Genomic DNA, 22,724 nt, shown 5'->3' with positions numbered 1-22,724 from the left:
CAAGACGAGAGGGTTAGATGTTCTCCAAAGGAAGCTAGGGTCGCCATGGGTTATTTCTAAAAGGCGAAGATATAAGGCTTAGTTTCACAGCTTTTAAAAAATTATTTGCAAGTGTTACAAGTTGACATTTCAAAATGCTGAAATTTGAAAATACCTTTAAAAAAGCTCTAATTAAGCAATAATAAGTAGGAATTGACATTTTCTACCAGTTACTGAGAAGTTACCTAGCTAATAACCTCCTCTTTTCAAATTCCCAGTCTAAAGCCATTAAATAAATATAGAATGACATTGTGGTACGGTGCAGGAAATTGGGGTCTCAGCATCTAACCTACTTCCACCCCTCTCTCAGTCCCCCTGCAAAACACAGTTGAGATCACCTTAAGCAGAAAAAGGGTTTAGTGTTCCTTGAAAATTTTGACTAGAAATTGACTTTCTTTAAGCAGTCCTAATTTAATTAATATTCTACAGCACTATTGACTCTGATTCATTTAGAATCCCCGAAACACTCCAGTTATTTTTATAGTAGCAAAGTGAAAATTCCTACTTAGTAATATTAAGAACTACAGATAGAACTACACATGGGCTGATCCAGAAAGCAGTAAAGCTTTATGACGGTGTGATTTAGGATTATGGTGAACTTGCAGACATGTTCTGATGGAGGGAGGGAACAAGGGACAGGACCAGGGTGACCATAATCTGGCTTTGCCCAGAACAGAGCCAGTTTTTGCTTGTTGTCATAGTTTTGCATCCCTCAAAAAGTGTCCTCGTTTGGAGGATGAAATGGATGTTTACCTCGTTTAATTGTTCAATGAATTTCATGGTTTCTCAAGATATAGTAGAAGGAGAACTGCAATAGAATGAAAATATCTGGCTTCAAATCTGTGCTAATGGAAGAATGTTAGGCAGTTTGCTTAACTGATCTGCGGCCTTTTCTTTATCTCTGAAATGGAGATAACAATCCCTACCTCGCAGAGTAATCCAGATGTTTAAATAATAACCATGTATGTAAGATCACCATTGTAATTCTTGGCCAGGGTGTTGTAGTTTGGTTGGTCTGAAATTACTGTCAATTATTGGGTCTCAGGGGGCTCATATGTTGATTCATCTTCTGGGGAAAATGTAAGTTAATGCTTCTTCCTTGGGCAGAATTCCATGGTTCTTTATTGATATGTGGATGAAAGGGGCCACATGCTAACCTGACAAGCTCAGGGAAGGCCTGCATAGCAGTGTTGCAAACTTAAAGACCTAAAGTAACCACAAAGGATGGTCTAAAATTAAAACTTTAACTAAAAGCAGTTATGGTGGATAGTCATGCCCTAGGCCATTACTTTTCCTGACAAGGTTAATTTTTACCTTAACTGAGCCTATTGTCTTTTTGCGTCTAAGATGACATGCCTATGAAATGTCAGTAACTTGTAACTCCCCCCTCCCCAACCAAATGTGCCTGGGCACCAGGACAGAGACCATCAATTCCTTATAGGTTATTGTTAACATGTTAATTGTTGACTGTTAACTATTCTGCACCACATAAGTAAAAGAAGTATGTATCTATCATTTAACTTTTTATCCAATCCCAGAGGTTCTCCCCCGCCCCCCACTTTGCTTTCTCCAGCCCTCCTAATCTATCACCAGTGGATTTCATGTAACCCACTTACTTCTCCTCTTTTGATTGTAATGTATAAAACAAGGGGAAAAACTGCCATTCTCCAGAGTATTATCCCAATCCATTGAGATTCTGCTTCCCGGTTATTGTTGACAGTTTGGCTCAAATAAACTCACAAACATTCTTTACAGGTTTGAATGTTTTTATATTAACAGATAGCACGTAGGGCTGGGAAAACAAGTTTTCCATCTGTTACTATCTCCTGTTTAACTGTGGTCACATCACTTGATATTTCAAAGATCTCTCTCACTTTCTCTTTTTCTCTCTCTCACAATAGTGATAAGAATTGGCTAAAATGAAAACACTATAAATAATATATTTGTCTTTAGATTTTGATTAGGCATTCATTCATTCATCTAATACTTATTGAATATAAAAGCCTGTATGCCACATATGTTGCAAGCTCAGATAAATCAAAAGTGAACCAAATAAATATGGTAACTGCCTCAAAGGAATTATCATTCTGGCTACCCTGAGTTACATTTTCTAAGCATTCCCAATAGAGAGGACTCTTTCTTCTTACACATCAACAGGAAAGACTATTTTAGATTTCTTCACCTAATCCTATATAACAATTTCTAAATCTTTAAATCTAACTAACCTCCTCTGATTTCACTTAAGTATCTTCCTTTCTGCCTTTTCTCAGTGGAAAAGGAGAAAATCTGTTCTTTTGACCACATGAATACCTTTTATGTTATTAAAAATCTATCAGGCTTTGTCAAGGCACCATGCCGTGTACTACCATGTGGTTGCCTTCAGTATGATAATAATCTCAACTATTAGATTTCATCTTTTAATTTTCTTCATGCTAATATAAACTGTTTTATAAAATTTATAGTGAGACTGATTTTTCTAAGTGTGATGTTATAACATTTGCAAGGTGATTCCTGTTAGGGTGAGAAATTTTGTTAGGCTGAAACATCAATAATTGTGTGCGAGTGTGTGTGGAATGGAGCACATTGTCCCTGGGGGGGCGGGATTGCTTACTTTTGCAATTAACATGTGAGAACCTTCTTCATAGGAAGGAATAGATATGAAATGGGATTCTTGGTATGTAGGCTGTGAATGAGTCCAAAGGAATGGGCTTATAAGGGATGAGTTGAGTGGGGAAAAAAACATCAGGCTTTGAGATAGATAAGCAGGTACTTCTGGGCTCCCACCCTTGATCCCAGGATATAGTCTGGTTGCCCTTGGTTGCATTCTGATAAATCTTGCTGGGAGAAGGGATTGTGTGCCTGGAGCCAGATACCAACAAGGTTTATCAGATAATTCTCTTGAGTGGCTAAGGTAGCTGATTAGAGCAGAGGGGCTACGCTAGGCTCAAGGAAAAGATAAAATCTAACACAGCTAAATTCTGAACTGCCAACAATTACCTACATTTATCAGACTGCAAAGGACATCTGATCATCTTGCTTATCCTTGTGCTTCCCAGCAAAACTGTACATTAATGATTCTGGATAGGGGTGTGTCTCACATGTGAAATGACTTTAGAAAGAGAGCTCAGCTAGAGCAAAAGACAACTTTCCTTTGAGTTTAGTATTCCCTATGTTATTTAGTCAATTCTATCCTGGTGCTACTTCAAGGAAATGGACACAGTTTTTCTCTTATAGATTATTTAAATAAGTAATCACAGAGAGGTACTCCCCCACTCTGTCTTTGGCATAACAAGATGTCCATGTTTCTCAGTTGTATGCATGAGGCAGTCACATTTTATGTGAGAAATAGGTTCATAAAGACTTTGCATTTTTCAAAACTCACATAATTCAACACTAATTTTCCTATTGTAATAAATTGAACGCAGGGAAATGTGTTCCCAGACTTCATAAATCTGCTCCAATTGTAGTGTAATTTTGCTTTTAAATATACTTTTTATGTATATCAAATTACATAAAAATAACACATGAATAAATACACTATAAAACCTTTACCCTTTTCAAAGCTTTTTATCACAGCTAATTTCACTCCATGGATTTTTATTTGGGGGCACAGTTAACAGCATCACCATTCAATGCATTTTGGGATATTGTTATGGGAGGTAAAAACAATTGTAAATCATAATAGCACTAAACATTAAAATAGCAGTACAATAGTCACAAAATCATTCAGGAATGTTCCCAGGTTCTAAAGCTGAGTGTGGTTCATGGCATCTTTTATTTCTGATATTTCTGCAGACCAGCAGAAGTGCTGCTGCCTTACAGAGTAGCAAAGAAGCTCAATTGCCAGCTTTGAAGGAATGTGATTCATGGATGGTTTTAAAGTGTGTGTGCACGCACGTACACACGCGTGTATGTGTCTGTGTGTGTAGGGTTGCATTACTTTAAATTTTTATGTTGTTACATATAGTATGCAAGATGTAGTACATACAATATAAATGATGTAACTAAATTATATCATTTCAAGTTTGCATATTTCAGTTTTGTGTAATAGAGGATGTCTTATATCTATATCCAGTAATGACTGTCATGATTATTGATGTAATTTTGGGAAGGATTTCTTTGTATTCTTGAACCAAATAACTGTTTTATGCTTTTATATTAAACTATTTTGCTAAATTGTGTCTCCCCCACCCACCCCAATACTTCCACATTGAAGCCCTAACCTTCCATGTGATTATATTGGAAAGAGGACCCTTAAGGAATTGATTAAGATTAAATAAGGCCATGAGGATGAGATCTTCATCTAACAGACAAGTTTGGCATCCTTATAAAAGAAGAGTAGATGCCAGAGATCTCTCCATTCTTCATATGCACATAAAGAAGAGGTCATGTGAACATACAGCAAAAAGGCAGTTGCCTACAAGCCAAGAAAAGAGGCCTCAAAATGCAACCTACCTTGCTGGTACCCTCAACTTTGTTCTTAGACTTTCCAGCCTCCAGAACTATGAGAAATCAATTTCTGTGGTTTAACACCCACCACCACCCCTCTAAGGTATTTTGTTCTGGCACCTCTAGCAGACTAATACAACTATCTTTTAATGTTGAATATGTTCAAATTATTACTTCAGTTTTGATTCTTCTAACATAGTTACTGCTGATACACATTAAATGGTCTCTTTGGACTTGAAACATATTATTTTTATTTAGTTTAATTAAAAAGTTGAATTGTGAATTTTATCCTCTTTCTGGAGATTTGACTATTGATGTTTACTGGGCTTAGTGTTGTAAGGATTCACTTATTTACAAATATGCTCAGGCCTTGTAATGGGGTAGGCGCCTGGCAATGGGAAGATAGAGACAACATGGACTCTGTCTTCAACAGAATTGTCTTTTGAGTGACAGAAAAGAGAAATGTGCAAATAACAGTACTGTAAGGTGACTGTCAGAAAAGGAAATTTGAACAGAATGGGCTAACTAACATACCCTCTCTCTCTGTATTCTATCCCATCAGATTTTCAGTTCTTTTCCAGGACCAAGAGCTTACTCTCTCATAGAGTTCATATGCTTCTTTCCCTGGAGTGCTCTTCCCCACTCCTATACCTAACCAACTGCCAGTGCTCAACTCAGGTGTCACTTCTTTGGGATGTTTCCTTGAAATCCATGATTATGGTGGAGTCTCCCTGTTCTATGCTAATATTTACTTATATTTCTGGTAATTATCTCAATTATTAGTAATGTTTTGGTAAATATTTTACTACTCTCTCTATTGGCTGGGGGATGCCCTGATTTGTAGTGCTTGCTGATTTCAGTGGTATACATACTTCCAGCACAGTGATAACAAGCTAGCAAGGTGATGTCATTGAATATAGAGTTGAGCAGAGAAGCACAGTTGCAAACCACTATATGAAATTGCCACCATAAAGATGCAAATATATATTTAAATAATTTCAGAAGCATAGAAAATAGAAAATGAATTAGGAAATAATGAACATAAAGTATTATTTTAGTATTTAATACAATTAATTAAAAGTTTATATAATTTAATTTTTAATATTGAATATATCTAATGACCGGCTGGAAAATTCTGAAAATTTAGCAAAGAGCTCTGACAACTGGCAGGAGCTGGCTTGTGCACACCACTGACAGTCACATAATTATGTGTAAACAGTTATTTAATGTCTTCTCCATGAGAATGTAAGCATGTTAAGCAGGGGCTGTGTTGGCTTTGATCTCTCAGTCAGTTTTGGTTGGGACAACAGAAGCCATTTAGGAATTCCAAATAGGGAGACTTTCATAGAAGGAATTAGAGGCTTTCACCGCCATGGAAGGTAATGGAAGCATGTGGTTGGGTACAGCTGCCTTGTAGGAACCTGCACGGACGCTGTCACAGCAAATCTCCCAGTCCCAGTGGGAACTGCCATTGCTGATCTTAGGGATTCAGAAGAACCAGCCTTTTGTCCGTGAATTGGCCTGCAACTGCCAACAGAGATGTCCAAATCCCATGTGGTTACTTCTCATTGGATGACTCTAACCTGGGAAGGGCATTCTGAAGAATATGGTTTTAGGGTCCTCTGCATAAGGGATCAGAGATGATACCAAGCTATCTTTATTGCTCACTAACATATCACTAGCACCTAGAATATTCTCTTGTACATAGGTGGTGCTTAGTGCATGTCAGTTGAATGATGGTTCGCCAGAGTGTTGAAAGTATATAACGCAGCCATGATAAAGGGTAACTGAATTGAAAGCAAAGGATTTAGTTGGACATTTAACTCAATTATCCTCACCTAGTACTTATAGAATTCAGATAAACCAACTTTTGAAATAGTATTCTGAAAGCTAATGTATTACTTAATTGCTTGGAATTTAAAACGTATTTCTGCCGGTAAATGGTAGTGATATCTCTAGACTGGTCCATAAAAGTTCATTTCACTCATAATGTTGCTGATATACAGCACTAATAATGTAACACCTCAGCACTTTATAGAATATTTTGCAAGAAAATGCACTATAAGTTCAAGTTCTGGTGCTAAATCCACATTTTCTGTTTTTGCATCTCTGGCAACAAGTATATGAATTCCTCCTCCCCAATTCCTGTTGAGATTTGGAGCAACAGGAATAGGAACATCGTGATGCAATTTCATCTTTAGTCATATCAGGGACAGTTAAGATCCAAGTGCTTCACTCATAATAGATTAAAATTCTGGATTGCGGAGGGAGTTCTAGTAGCTATAATGGAAAAGTAAGTTCTATGTAAGGTATATTGCAAGTGTTTTATATTAGGATTTTCTGTATTATGCTTCTTTAATTAAGAACAGAGTTTACACTGCAAAAGAATATAAGTTAGACAGTTAAAATTAAATTAGGAGAATACGTGATATTACATTTGTAGGGAGATTTTTGTTAGTAGGTCTTACCAGGTGAGTGAACCATACCTTAGGGATATTAGCTCTGGAAGTTCTTAAAGAAATCATTTTGTAAATTACTGGTAGACCAAAGTAAAAGATAGTCTAAAGAATACTAAAAAGTGGCTTAAGTTTTGGGGGGCAGAGGTCATTTTTTATTCATTGTGTATCCTTCAAGGGTTAGCACTATGTTAAGTAATCTTTCATTATGTTAAGTTACCTAGCACTATGTTAGGTAACCAATGAATGTCAAGTGAAATAATGCAGGTTGTCAAAAAGACAAATTAAGAAAAGTAATCATGACCTAATCTAACCTAAGGACCCACCTAATATTTCATTAGAAAAATGAGTAAGAATTGTAGATTTGCAAACAGGAAAACTGATGTATAATAAGAGAGAGTTGGAGTTTGGAAGTCGTTAGTATTGTTCACCAAAAATTTGAGTTATTGGTTTTTTGCAGGATGGTCCTGACTGGCCCCTTTGTGATAAGGCAGGGCTGTGCCAAGTTCTGCTCAGGAATTTGTGAGGGGACATGGTGCTTCTAGGTGATGCTTCTAGTCTGGAGCACTTAATTGCTAGTTTAAGGCACTAGAACTCTCTTTTTTCTATACTATGTTGATGGGCAATGTTCCAGTTAGTGATCATTCTATCAGTCTTGGCCTCATGTGATGTATAGGTAGCCTAAGTGAGAAATAAGTAGTGTGACCATATAATTTTTCATTCAAACCAGATCACTTTTGAGGTTTAGAGGAGTCTCTATTAATAATTTAGCTGGGAGAGTAAGCATAAATCAGAACTGCCCTGACCAAACAAGAAGTATGGTCAGTTAGAACTAAACCATTGTTATTTAAACTACTGAGATTGGTGTTTGTTACTGCAGCACAACCTATTCAGACCAATACATGGATTCAGTGCCAGAAATGAAAATGACATTCTCTTTTTTGATTTATTGACTTTCAATGGGTGTGTATATATTATTTGGGTTGCAGGTGACAGACAGACAGAAGTGTCCAGGTAAACACAAAGGAATATTGCAGCACTTGGAATTTAAAAAAGATTAAAATATAGAACAATAGGGAAAAGCTAGAGCTGAGCTGGGGGATCCGATCAAATGCTGTCAGGCCTTCTGTCCCAGTGTACAGGCCTTGTCTCTCACTAAAGCCAAGTTTCCCCCACTGAGGGGCAAACCAGGGCCACCAGCAGCTTCTAAATTCTGAGTCTGACTGCTTCCATCAATATCTGTACTACTATTTGTAATACTTTAAACAATAAAATAAAATTAAAAAATATATCTGTAAGACATACTTACAGATATTCTCTGAATTCAATTTCAAAAATCCCAGGCAAGGATTTCTGTTTGGTTCCATTTTCAAAAGGTGCCAACCTCTTAATCAACCAGCTGACACCAGGAAGTTGAGTCATTTAGGACTAAGGCAGTGTTGCTGGGAACTACATTGGGATACAGAGAAGAGTAGGAGAATAGGGTTCAGGAAGACACACATACACACAAAACACTATATGTTTACTTCGTATGTGTTCTTGGATAATAGACAAACACCATTAATGTACTTGCTTAGAATTTTTCTTGAGTTATTCCTGGAATTTATAATATTTCCCCTATATTTATTTTTGTGTGTGATTATTTTTGGATAAAAGTCTCATGTTTGAAAATATATCAGTAGAAAAATGGTCAGTTTTGGGGCCAAGGGGCCTACTAAAGCTAACTGACACATCTGGGCATTGAACCAGAAATTCTGCTTTCCATAGAATTATACTTTAATCAACTAAACTGAGCTGTGAGAACATAAATGACATAATGACATTCAAAGTGACTTTTTAAAGTTGGCCATAAACTTCCACTATCTGCAGTTAGCTAACTTAACCCTTTTTAAAATAAAAAACAAACAAACCCAAACTGAAGAGTTAGATTATGTCATCTTAAACCTGTCTTCAAAGGTTAGATTGTGCGGTCTATGATTTGGTTGCAGACCTCAGCACTGAGTTCATGTCCTATTGTCCTCCTCTCCTGTCTCCTATTTTCCATGTAAATTTGGTGGGGATAGTGGAAAACCTGCTCCCAACAAGGTTACCAGCCAAACTCTTCTATAACTTTGAAGGTACCTATGATTAAGGGCCATGTCATGATGAAAATAATTGCTTTAATTAGCCATTAAACAGGTTTCAGGGTCAACATGACAATGAGTTTCTTTCTGTGTTTGATTTAGTAGAAGCAGTTAATGATTTTGTTTTTATTATCTTTACCCCCTGCTTCTGAATTATTTACTTAGCACATAGAAGGCAACAGATATTTGTTATTATAAAATCAATTTCATGCCTGACTAGACCATCTCTTCCACCTTTGTCATTACTCTTTGAGCTTTGGGTGTTATCTTGGGCTCATTTATGTTTATACAACAAGATGGCAATGGGCCCTACCAATAATTATTTGGAGAATTTGAGTCATACAGCAGGCAGTGCATTTTCATTCTCACTTTCAGAGAATTTCCGTGTATGCACCCCCACCCATTCCATTTCTATTGACATTTCTAATCAATAGAATAATGTTTCTAAAGTAAAAGTGTCATATTATACTTTCTCATTATTTACATGATGTTAAGAATGGATTATGTATCCACAGTAAAAATTCAGTATTTAAAGAGTGAAACACACATCCATAAGCTATTATTGTAGTTAAAAGCATTCTTCTTTGAAATCCTTGTTTAGTGAAGTTGTGTTCCTTTGTTTTCCCTAGCTTTTATGTAAGGCTCAAGGTGACAATCATGGCTTTTCTGAAATGTCAGTAGCCTTGAAGTTAAATAATATAAATGCCACTAACATTCTTTTTTTTTTTTAGTGGTTCTGGATTAACTCCCAAACACACATAAAATTAGGTCTGCGAGTCTCTTCATGCATATCCTGAATATAGCCTTGTGAGTGTGAGGAGGAGTGAGTTTGCACAGCTCCTTTTGGATCTGCCCACTGTTCCCATTATGCCTTGGTAGTGTCTACCTGCCCTCAGTTGGTGGCAAGGGGAGCTTTGCCTATTTCTGTGTTTTCACTAGGTGTCAGAAACGAATTGCTACCCCAGTTGTCTAAGCAGCCCATCATTTTCCCACTGAGGCAGAACTCCTGCCTTGTTCCTTCCTTCAGCCCTATTTCCTGCTCCATGGAGCTGGAACCATAGCACTACCCTGCCTAGTACCCTGCTCCTAACAGCCCAGTTATATAGAACCATCATGCCATTCTCTGAGCCCATCCCCTAATCTTTCCCACTGATTAGCTTTAACTTTTAACACCCAGCAAACATTTATTGAGCACATATGTACCCAAACCTGGATGGGAGTTCTAGCTCAGTACCTTACTGGATGTATGATGCCTAGCAAGTTGGAAATGGTTCTGAACCTTAGTTTCTATATTTAGAAAATGGCACTAATATAAATATTCACCTTATTGACATCATGGTTATTGTGAGGACTCAATACAGTAAAGTATGTGAAAGTATCTTGCATAAGTAGCTTTATAGACGTTTTAGTTATTTCATTTCCTTAGAGGTATAAACCTAGATTTCTATTGAAAATTAATCTCTATAATCTTGGTCAGCTAATTTCTCTCAGAAAATTCTAATCTGGTGTTAGAGTTTAACATTTGACATAGGTTATGTAGAAGCTTTTAAGCATATCAGAATAATCTGGGGTGCTTTGTAAAGGTAGATTGCTGGGTTCCATGCCCAGAGATTCTGATTTTAGGTTTGCTTTGGAGTTTAGGAACCTGCATTTTTAACAAGCACTGTGGATTAGTTTCCTGGGGCTGCCATAATAAGCTACCACAAACTGGGAAGGTTGACACAACTGAGCCACACCTGCCAGGGCTGCCATTTTTTCACATAGGTTTTCAATTTCTTGCTCTTTCTCTTTTCCTTCAGGCACCCCTATGATATGACTATTGGTATACTTGAAATTGTCCCAGAGGCTCCTTAGACTATTTTCATATTTTTTTATTCTTTTCTCTCTTTTTGTTGTTATGATGGATGTTTTGCTTCCTCACATTCTAAATCACTAATTTGATTCTCAGCATTCTCTACTCTACTTTTGATTCCCTATAAATTATTCTTCATTTCAATTAGTATAGTCTTCATTTCTGACTGTTTTTTTTTTATGGTTCCTGTGTTCTTTTTCATGCTGTGATGTTCTCACTAAAGTTCCTTGAGCATCATTATAACCATTGTTTTGAACTCTCTATCTGTTGTTTTGCTTGCCTCCATTTCATTTCCTTCTTTTTCTGGAGATTTCTTCTGCTCTTTCACTTGGCACATGTTTCTTTGTCTCCACATTTTGGCTGCTTTCCTGTGTTTGTTTCTATATATTAGTCAGAGCTGCTGTGTCTCCTGTACTTGATAGAGTGCCTTGTGTAGTAGGTGTCCTACAGGGCCCAGTGGCACAGCCTCTCCAGTCACCTGTGTTGGGTGCCTCAGGTGCGTCCCTGTGGGGGCTCTGTGTACTGTCCTGTTGTAGTTGAACCTTGACTGCTGTTGGCTTCACTGGAAGGGATTGACCCCCAGGCCAATCAATTGTGAGGACCAGCTGGGACTACAATAAAGGAGCTACTGTGCAGGAGTTGATCCTACAGAGCAGGACTTGCTTCACTGGGGCTTTGGTGCTCACTGGGTTGGCCCCTTGAGTGTGTCACTCCTAGGGGTGGTAGGATTGTAATCCAACATGATCTGAAGATGTCCACTGGATTTACTGGCTCTGGGGCCACCTGGGAAGTGCAAAGTCAGCCACTGCCTATACCCTGCCTGGGACTACCTGGCAGGAGCTACAGAGTGATCTTCAGATGGCTGCTACTTGTGTTGGGCTTGGAGGTGCCCAGGATAGGCCAAGCTGTGAACAAAGGCGGCTGCCACTAGTGCTGGGCCTTGGGCCACTTAGCAAGAAGTGCAGGCTACACAGAAGCCAGATGCTGCTTGTTTGAGATTTTAGGAATGTCCAAATCATGAAGCAAGAGATGCCAGTTGTATGGAAAAGCCACTGGAAATGACTTGGGTGGGGTGAGGTCTTGGGGAATTATCAGGGTAGGGCAAACAGAGTGAGCCAGGTTGATGGAGACTCAGATGGCTCCTGCTTGCCAGCTCTGAAGGGGGTGGAGAGGGCTCAGCAAAGGAACAATGGCCTCTGCTAGCACTTTTTGTTTGGCAAAAAGCAGCCCCCCAGCTCTTACCCTGATGCCCAACAATTTATTTCCTTCCCATATGTCCCGGGTTTCTTTCAAGCTGCTAGAGCTCAGAGGGAGTGAGTTCAAGTAAGTCCATGTGTGGGCCCTTTAAGAGGAACTGCTTGGGACTCCAACAGCCTTTATCTCACTTAGCCACAGTCCCTGTTGGTTTTTACAGCCACAAGTTATGGGGACTCCTCTTCCTGGCAATGGAATCCTGGGCTGAGGGGTGGAATTGGAGTCCCTTGCTCCTCAGAGGAACCTGCAGAGCCAAGATATCCCTCCTAATTACAAACCATCACATGTGCGTGTTGGACCAGCCCATTCCAGCTCTCTGCCCTCCTACCAGTCTTTTTTTTTTTTTTGTAATATGTTTTTTATCGACTTCAGAGGGAGGAAGGGAGAGGGACAGAGAGAGAAATATCAATGATGAGAGAGAATCATTGATCAGCTGCCTCCTGGATGCATCCCCTCTCCCCCACACCCCTGCCTCCCCCATGGGGATCGAGCCTACAACCTGGGCCTGAATTTTTAAAACTACAAGTCTTCAGAATGGTGACAGATTTTCAAAATGTCTCTGGAATAGATAGATGGTTAAGTATGTTGTGTTAATTAAGTGGAATATATGCATTCACTAAAATTATAATGCTGATGATTATATATCAACATGAAAATGTTACAAATCCTATTTTAATTTTAAGTGAAGATAACAGAACATAAAATTATGTTTTTACTAAAATTGCAGCTATGGAAAAACGTGGATAAAGGCTGGGAGAGAATTCAAATATTAAAACAGTTATCATTGGGTGACAGATTAATGGGTGAATTATTTTCTTTCAATACTAGAATACTCTTCTCATAATAATTGAAAAACATGCAGTGATAGTTTGGACTCTGGTCAGCTATGGTAAAAGTACTCAGTTTCTGAGAATGGAAAATGAAATGAATTATATGGAGACTTCAAGAGCCTTCAATGTGTGAGCTAATTCTGATAGCGTGTGCATTTACTTTTTATCTAAAATAATAATGAATACTCAATATAGGATATATTTTAAAGACATGGTTACCATGTCTTAGGAGAGCCATCTTGGAACCCTGCTATTTATAAAGTCTATATTTCAATACCCCCCGCCCCCCAAAAGTAAAATTGCCAGTAGGATATCTGAAATTCAAGATCTATGACAGTGATGGCGAACCTTTTGAGCTCGGCGTGTCAGCATTTTGAAAAACCTTAACTTAACTCTGGTGCCGTGTCACATATAGAAATTTTTGATATTTGCAACCATAGTAAAACAAAGATTTATATTTTTGATACTTATTTTATATATTTAAATGCCATTTAACAAAGAAAAATCAACCAAAAAAATGAGTTCGCGTGTCACCTCTGACACGCGTGTCATAGGTTCGCCATCACTGACCTATGACAATCTTAATACCCTAAACTTCTTTTACTCAAAATCCACATCTTATTTGTGCTCTCATATTTGTTTGTGTGACAAGAAACTGTTTCTGGTATTGGAATCATCGTGTGCTTTTCCCACATAACAATGTCTCATGGGGTTTTCATCAGGGAAGAAAAGGCAGCACACCGGAGTAAGATTTTGCTGTGATTATCTCATCATCTCCTTTCATTTGCAGTGCCACTGGCAAAAGTCTTTTTAAAAGAAGGTTCAGCAAAATGATTGGCACTCGGTAAGTGGTTGATATTGAATAGGAAAAGCCAAGAGCTAATTTGAAGTCTTTTTGTAATGTTCTTTGTTTAAAAAAATGAAGAGAAAATATCCAAAATTAGAATACTAAGAACTAGAGCAGTCTTGCACCATACTGTTTTAATTGGCTGTTGCTCATGAGAAGAATCAATAATTTCTTTTGAAGTTTCACATCAACTGCTTAATTTTGATCAAGTGTTATAATTAATCAGCTGTGAATAAAGTGAATCAGTTATAATTTTAACCTTAGTTTGTTTTTTTTAAGTAGCTACAGTGATATAAGTAATAGGTTATCTAACTGTATTCAAAGCCTTATAAATGATTTAGCAGTATTTAGAAGGAACTACAACTTATCAATTTACTCCTGGGTTTCAACAATCACATTTTGAATATTTTTCAGAGCATATTTATTGAAATGTTAATGTAATTTTGGGTTATTCAGGTATTTTGCCTGCTTTATTTTAATCATCAACTAGTAGTATAGAATTACCCAGTAAATTTCAAACACAGTGCCAGATACCATAGAAACAAAGAAGTGAGTCAAAAGTAGCATAGGGTATAGATTCTATGTTCAAAGAACTTATAATATAAATGGAGGAACAGACAGACGGGACATACATAAAACAGAATAACTGGCTTTTTTTTCTTTAATGTATTTTTTATTGATTTCAGAGAGGAAGGGAGAGGGGGAGAGAGAGAGAGAGAGAGAGAGAGAGAGAGAGAGAGAGAGAGAGAGGGAGAGAGAGAAAGAAAGAGAGAGAAACATCAATGATGAGAGAGAACCATTGATTGGCTGCCTCCTGTATGCCCCATACCAGGGCTGAGCCCACAACCAGGGCATGTGCCCTGACTGGGAATTGAACCATGACCTCCTCGCTCAACCACTGAGCCATGCCGGCTGGGGGATAGTAACTGCCTTTCAAAGTGACTTGTTAACTGATTGTAGGTAAAGTAATTTTGGAAAAGTAGGAAAGCTTGGGTTGTCTTGAATTCCTTAGAGGTCATGGAACTTGAGTGGAGACCTGAGGGATGGTATGGCTGAGACTGATAGTTCCCCCCAATGTTTGTTCTTCCCTTTTTAGACAGGAATAGGATTTAGCTGCCCAGCTGAAGGCTACACTTCTCAGGCCTCTTGTCTCTATGTATAGCCATGAAACCAAATTCTGTACAATGGGTTTTAAGCAGAAGTGTGTGTGTAGCTTTTAGATTGTGCCATACAGCAAGAAGGATGCCCATCCCTTATTCCTTTTTGTCTGTCTTACTGGGTGGGATACAGATAAAATAGCTGGGAGCTGTGTTGTTTAAATATGGCAGATGGGAGAGAAGGAGCCTAAACCTCTGTCAACCTCATCAGAGTTGTCATGGCACCTGAGAATTTTATACATAGGAGAAATAAACTAATGTCTTGGTTAAGCCATCGTCATTTTGGGTTTCCCCATTAGAGTAGCTAACCTATATCCAAACTAATATAGATGGATAGACTTTAAATTTGCAGAAGAATAAAGGGGAGCATTCCAGGAACAGAGGACCATGAACAGAGGCTCCAGATGGGGACTAACACGGTGAACCTGAGATGTTAGTTCTCTACCTCACAGTGTCTGCAGGTATATTAAATAGCAAATGAAGTTATAGGTATTACGTATTTCACTTCATTGTGACCAGAGAATATTCTTTGTATGAGTTGAATCCTTTTAAATTTATTGAGATTTGCTTTATGTCCTAACATTTTGTTTATGCTGATACCTGGGAAGTATATGCTGCTCTTGATGTGTATAGTGATCTGTTAGGTCTAGTATGTTTATTGTGTTCAAATTTTTCTGTTCCTTTTGTCCAGTTGTTGTATACATTATTGACAGTGGGACATTGAAGTCTCCAATCATTATTATTATTTTAACTTTATTAAAATATTGAGTTTATTTCACATGTATAATTTGTCTTCCCACCATTTCCATTTGTCTGACTGCCACTACTACTGTGTCCTATCATAAAATTCCATACATACCTAAAACCAAGCAGAGGGTGGAGTTCCATCTTTAAAAACTAAACACATTTTGGACAACACATTCTTGGCAATGGAACCTGGGCAACTTTTATTAGACATGGTAGGGAAAGTCCTCACTCTTGCATTGCAAAAAGGGCAGCCAGATATCAACTGTTACAGAACTAAAACAAAATAAGATAGGAAATTTTGATAAATATTTTAAACTATTTTTAACCTTCCCCAGAGGATATGTTTTTTAAATTAATTTGAGAGAGAGAGAGAGAGAGAGAGAGAGAGAGAGAGAGAGAAGAGAGAGAAAACATCGATGTGAGAGAGAAACCTGGATAGGTTGCCTCCTGTAGGTGCCCTGACTGGGAATTGAACCCGTAACATTTTGGTTTATGGGATGATGCTCCAACCAACTGAGCCATCTGGTCAGGGCCAAAGTATTCTTTTTAAAGAGTCTTCCCCCACTGCCAGAGATTGACTAGCCTTCTGGTCATTCTTCAGAAGCAATTTTTCACATAATTGATGAACTTGGCTTCCACTTTGAAAAGAGAACCACTTTTAAAATATTTGCTTGCATTTTTGCTTTAATGTCTTCTACAGAATGAGTTTCTTTTGGTGTTTTAGGAGTTTTTCCTGTTTTTTAAAATTTATCTTTCTGGTTGAAAGTATTTCAGATGTCCCCTTTGTTTTTCTGTTTTTATTTTTTTCCCCTTGACCCCCTCCACCCTGCACACCTGCCCCTCCCAAGGCTTTACCACACTATTGTTTGTGTCCTTGGCTATGTATATGTGTATATAAATTCCTTGGTTGGTTAATCTCTCACCTCCCACATCACCCTCCCTCCCCCCCTCCTTCCCTCTTGCCTCTGAAATTCATCAGTCTGTTCCATGGTTCTATGTTTCTGGATCTTTTTTGTTCAGTTTATTTTGTTTATTGGATTCCACATATGAGTGAGATCATGTGATACTTATCTTTCTCTGACTGGCTTATTTTGCTTAGCATAATACTCTCCAGATCCCTCCATGCTGTTGCAAATGGTAAGAGATCCTTCTTTAAAAAAAAAAAATGATTCATGAACTTTTGATCTTGATGTTGATGGTTTTGAGTCTTCCATTCTGATTTAATTTTTGTGTATTTTTTGGCTAGAGCATCTCATGTAGATTTCTTTAATTTAGCTTTTTGTTCAGCTTTTTCATCATAAAAATCATCATATCTTTGTCATCATCTTCATCTGCATCAACATCTTCAGTAACAGCAAGTTTTACTTTTTTTGTGTGAAACTTGCTACAACTTTCAGGGCAGAATGCTTTCCAGATATAATTAGGAGTTTCACATCCTCCTCTTTATCTTCTGACTCTGCATCTTCTTCTATAGCTACTAAGTGCTGTCCACTAATATGCACAGGCCCTGAACCACATTTCGACCATGAGACCACAGTGGTGTTATTTGAAGCCACCAAGGACAGACATTTTCAAAGTTACCAGTGTTACTTTAATTGGACTGCTTTCATAACTCATTGCCTCTGCTTCAACAATGTACAATTCATCCTCTGTACCAGCCCCTAAACTGATTATTCTTCAAGATAATTGGTACTCATTTATATCATTATCCACCTTAAACTGATAATCTTTATTGGCCTTTAGTTCACAATAGTTCTGGAGGTTGGGAACCCAAGATCAGGGTGCCAGCATGGTTGGGTGAGGGCTGTCTTCTAGGTTGCAGACTTCTGGTTGTATCCGCAGATGGTGGAAAGCTTTAACTGTTATTTTTGAATTGTCTCTTTCTTCCTTCATTTTTATCAGTTTTTGCTTTAGATATTTGGATTAAGTTTATATATGTTTATAATTTCTTATATTTTAATTTATAAATATGGATTGACATTTTTATCATTATAAAATACTAGAAGCCCGTTGCATGAAGATTTGTTCAATAGGCCTTCCTTCCCCTGGCTGCTGGCACCAGTTTTCCTCTGGCACCCAGGACCCAGGCCTTTGGTCCGGTCGCAGCGAGGCTTGGTCTTTAGTCTTCAGTCTTCACTCTGGCCAGAGCCTTCAGTCTTCACTCCATGCCTGCATATGCAAATTAACCACCATCTTTGGTGGGTTAATTTGCATAGTTGCTCTGATTGGCTGGTGGGCGTAGCAGAGTGACACCAGTTTGCATGTTTCTCTTTTATTAGTGTAGATTCTGCTTTGTCTCTAGTAACCATTTTTTGTCTTAAAATCATTTTTGTCTTAAAACCATTTGTTGTCTGATATTAGTACAGTTACTCCAGCTTTCTTTTGATATAAATCCTACCATATCAGTAATTACATTAAATTAAATGGATTAAAAATTCCAATTAAAAGCAGAGATTTTTTTAATTTTTATTTTTCTACATTTCTTGCTTTCATTTCTTCCTCCATTATGGCCTACTTTTGTGTTAAATATTTTCTTGTGTACCATCTTAAATCCCTTGTCACTTTTTATTATGTATTTTTGAATTATCTTACATACATCATAATTTATAACAATCTAGTTTGGATTAATGCCAATTTAATTTCAGTATTATAAAATAATTTTAATCCTGTGTAGCTGCATTTCCCACCCCCTTGGGAATCCATTAACACAAATTTATAATCATTACTTTATGCAGCTGTCTTTTAAATCAGATAGGAGAAATGATGCATCACCAACAAAAATACATTTATATTGTCTTTCATAGTTATTTATATAGTTTCCTTTACCAACATTCTTTTTTTTTTATGTGGTTTTGAGTTGCTTTGTAGTATCCTTCATTTCAGCCTGAAGGATTCACTTTAGTATTTCTTGTAAGTCATGTCTGCTGGTGTTGAATTCTCTCAATTATTGTTTATCTGCCAATGTGTTTAATTTCTACTTCATTCTTGAAGGGTAGGCTTACTGGATAAAGAATTCTTGTTTGATAGTTGTTTTTTCTTGCAGCACATTGAAGATGTCATCCTACTGTCTTTTTGGCCTTCAAAGTTTCTGATGAGAAGTTGACTGTTAATCTTATTGAGGATACCTTGGACATGATGAGTTGCTTCTCTGTCTCAGTGCTTTCAAGAGTCTGTCTTTGTCTTTTGAGTGTTGGCTATGATGTGTCTAGGTTTGAATCTCATTGCATTTATTTGACTTAGAATTTGTTGAATATATAACTTGTTTATTAAATTTGGAAGTTTGGGGAAATTATTTTTTTCAAATATTTTTCTGCCTCTTTCTCTCCTCTACTTTTGGGACATTTCATATGCATATGTTAGTATATTTGATGATGTCCCATAGGTATCTGAGGCTCTGGTTCATTTTTTTTTCTTTTTGTCTGTTACTTAGACTGGATAATTTTAAATGACCTACCTTCAAATTTGATGATTTATTCTTCTTCCTGCTCAAATGTGATGTTGAGCTCCTCTAATGAATTTCATTTATTGTAGCTTTTAATCTCTAGAATGTCTAGTTGGTCTGTGTTCACATTGAGACATGCCTTCAACACTCAGCTAGACAGTTTGCAACTCTGCCTCAGTCGTTGCTTCCTGCCTGCACAGAGCGTCCAGATCAGCTAGGAGTGGGAGCTTCCTGAGCACGCATTCAGCCCTGGACACATGCACAGCTCTACACACGTACACAGACTTCTAGTTTCCCGGGAATATGTTGGAGATTTTCAAAGCCCCTATGGACATCTCATTCCTCATATATTCCTTTGAAGCTTTTTAGTTAGTTTATTATTTGTCCTAACTGTTGTTCACTACCACAAATTTTCTGAATTTCTGTTGACAAACACCCCTAAGAGAAAAGGATTGGGGGGAATTTCTTTTTTCTTTACCGGGTAAACTTCAAGTCAGGTCAAATACAGAAGACAGATTTTCAAGTGGGGTTTTCCAAGGAGGCATTACCCAGGTCAATAATGACAATTCTCTGGGATATGGCTTTGAAAGAGCTTCAGCTTCCCTCTGCTATCTGCCAGGAGACCCAAATGTGAGCCGGAGGGCAAGGGATGGCAAGTCAAAATGCCACATAGGTCTTGAAGAAATGCTCACATTCTTGCAAACATTTGATTAATTTTTAAAGTTATGAAAAAATATTTTTGAAAAATTTTTCCCAATTTTCTTATCACTTTTATGGAAAAGAGAATTTTCAGAGGACAATATTCTGCCATTTTTGCTGATGTCATTCTCTCATCTGTTTTTATGGATTTTTCTATGTATTATTTGTTATTCTTTGGGCACTTTAAGATAAATTTTAACAAGTTATTCAATATGTCAGTGGAATAATTTTTGTCTTTAGAATTATATTGACTGGAACATATCACATTGTTGAAAGTAGTAGTCTATTGTACTTGGGAATGCCAAATTTGGATTCATAGTTAACATATCTAAAAATTTAACTCTTGCCATAGCTGGTTTGGCTCAGTGGATAGAGCATCAACCTGTGGACTGAAGGGTTCCAGGTTTGAGTCTGGTCAGGGGCATATGCCTACATTGCTGGCTTGATCCCCAGTTAGGGGCATGCAGGAGGCAGCTGATGGATAGTTCTCTCTCATCATTGATGTTTCTATCTCTCTCTCCCTCTCCCTTCCTCTCTGAAATCAATAAAAAATATATTTTAAAAAGTTAATTCTTATTGTTTACAAGCAAATATAAGTTTTATTAGCATTCATATATAATCATTTAACTAATACTTATATAGTGATTAACATGGCTATTTATTATTTTAATCACTTTACAGATATTTAATTTGTAAAGGTTTTTAATTTCCATAAGGTTGTGAAGAAAGTCCTATTACTAACCTCATTTTGCACTGAGGAAACAAAGTCACAGGTAGGTTAAGAAACTTGCTAGAGTTTATGTAAATCAGGAGTGGGGAACCTTTTTTCTGCCAAGGGCCATTTGGATATTTATAACATCATTTGAAGGCCCTACAAAATTATCGACTTAAAAATTAACCTGCTATATTTGGTCAAACATTTAATTAACTCACCCCTAATGCCTTGGCAGGGCCAGACCAAATGATTTCCCGGGCCTTATATGGCCCAAGGGCCGGACATTCCCCACCCCTGATGTAGGTAGTGAATGGCAGAAACCGAATTCAAACCCAGACAGTCAGGCTTCAGAGTTTTTGCCTTTAATCATTATGCTATCCTGCCTCTCCAGATAGTTACATTAATGGTTATATTCAATTTATTTATTATAATATATTTGAGTATATAGCACAGCCTAGGTACTGTGGATATTGCAGTGAATAAGACAGATAAAACATCTACCATTATGGAGCTTATAATGGAGGGGCAGGAAAATAGAAACATTAAGCAAATAACTATACAAATTACAAGTGATACAAAGGGTAAGTTTCAGGGTGTTAATGAGAATACCCTGAAATTGTTATGAGGGAAATTTAATCCTGTCAGGAAGGACCAGAAAAGGTTTGTTTCAAAAAGTAAATTGGCAAATTGAGAATGAAAAGCTGAGGAGGATATATGTAAAGCCCAGCCTTAGCCATTCTGCCAGTGATTTCTGCTGCTTCTGTCAGCTGCCAACCTACTTCCCTGCTTTGCCCCCCTTTCTTCTTTCTTACCTTGTATATCTCATAACTGCTCTTTTGTCTTTGGACTATCACATCAAAGGGTGCTCAGTCAGTATGTTCCTTTCATTCTGTGCTGGGCATAATTTGGCAGTGGTTGGAAATTCCCAATTGTGTCTGCAGTTGCTTGGTGCTTAGGGGTTTCTTCTCAGTGTCTCCTCATAAAACTATATTTTTTGTGCTCCCTTAATTCTATTTTGAAAAAGATTATTTATATTTTACTTTTATAGGAGATATGACTCATTTTGGAAAATGGTCAAACTGTATAAAAAATAGCAGGGAACCATGACTCCTTAAGATGTTGTGAATTTTTGCTCTTGTGGCTTCAATTGTATGTGGACATAGCTTCTGGGTTTGTCAATTCTTTGCCTCAGTGCCCTCAATCAGTAGCTTGGCAACATATTACACTGGCAGGTTCTTATTGTCTGTCAACACAAAGCTTGTTTTGTGCACAGTATTAGCTCCTGGATGGTTCTGCAAAAGTGATGTGTCACTGAAATTTTCTTTTTTGACATGTCTCTTACCTGGTGGTTAATGGCTGTGATGAAATATTTTTTTCTTCAAGAAATGAACCATTTCTTCTTGGCCCTATGTCCCAGTCTTTGATGATGTATTTGCCAAAAAATTGCCAATGAAACCTTCTTTTCTTCTGTCCATTTAAAAAATGTCTACCATTTCTCCATTCTAGGTTTATTATTTCTATCAGTGAAGTGATGTGTAACTGCAATTTATCAGGCGTTATATTGTAAACCGATTGACTGATTACTTTCAACATGAGAGATTCAGAGTAAAGAAAGAAGAAATGACAAATTCAGGATATGTTCCATTCAACAACAAATGAAATAGAAAAGTAAATTTTCACTAAATTGTTTGAACAATCAGAGTTGTGAGAGAGAGAGTATATATTTTGTAATCAATATAAAGTGAATTATGTTTTTGTCTGTCTGTATCACATAACATAAAACCTGCTGGATGTATTTTCTGTTGGAGAGTAAAATAGAGGACAGGTCTAGTAGAGTCTATCTTAAAAGAGGCTTTGTGGTCTAAGCAAAATCTATGCTGGTGTACTTCAATACAATTGTCATTTTCTAAAATTGCATCTAATACAGGAGTAAGCAATATTGGTTTACAGCTCTGAGTTTGTGAAACAGAATTTATTCTTGTATTATTATTTATTAATTATAGTATCCTTTATTATTATTATTAATTCACTTTTGCCCACCCCTATATTGAGATACTGGAATTTCAGAGAGACAAACCACACATACCCAGAGACCAGATCTTTATAAAACAAAC

General features: G+C 37.3%; 1 protein-coding gene and 1 pseudogene across 1 annotated transcript in view; one reads left to right on the top strand and one right to left on the bottom strand.

Annotated features, from left to right (window-relative positions):
• The window catches only part of HS6ST3 (heparan sulfate 6-O-sulfotransferase 3), a 661,903-nt gene that overhangs the window by 163,242 nt on the left and 475,937 nt on the right, over nt 1-22,724 (top strand). The window lies entirely within an intron of this gene.
• LOC102438404 lies at nt 16,301-17,497 on the bottom strand (annotated as a pseudogene).

This window comes from Myotis lucifugus, unplaced genomic scaffold (genome assembly GCF_000147115.1).
Source record: "Myotis lucifugus unplaced genomic scaffold, Myoluc2.0 scaffold_64, whole genome shotgun sequence".
In the NCBI taxonomy this organism is placed as follows: domain Eukaryota; kingdom Metazoa; phylum Chordata; class Mammalia; order Chiroptera; family Vespertilionidae; genus Myotis; species Myotis lucifugus.
This window is presented reverse-complemented; position numbering and strand designations above follow the sequence as displayed.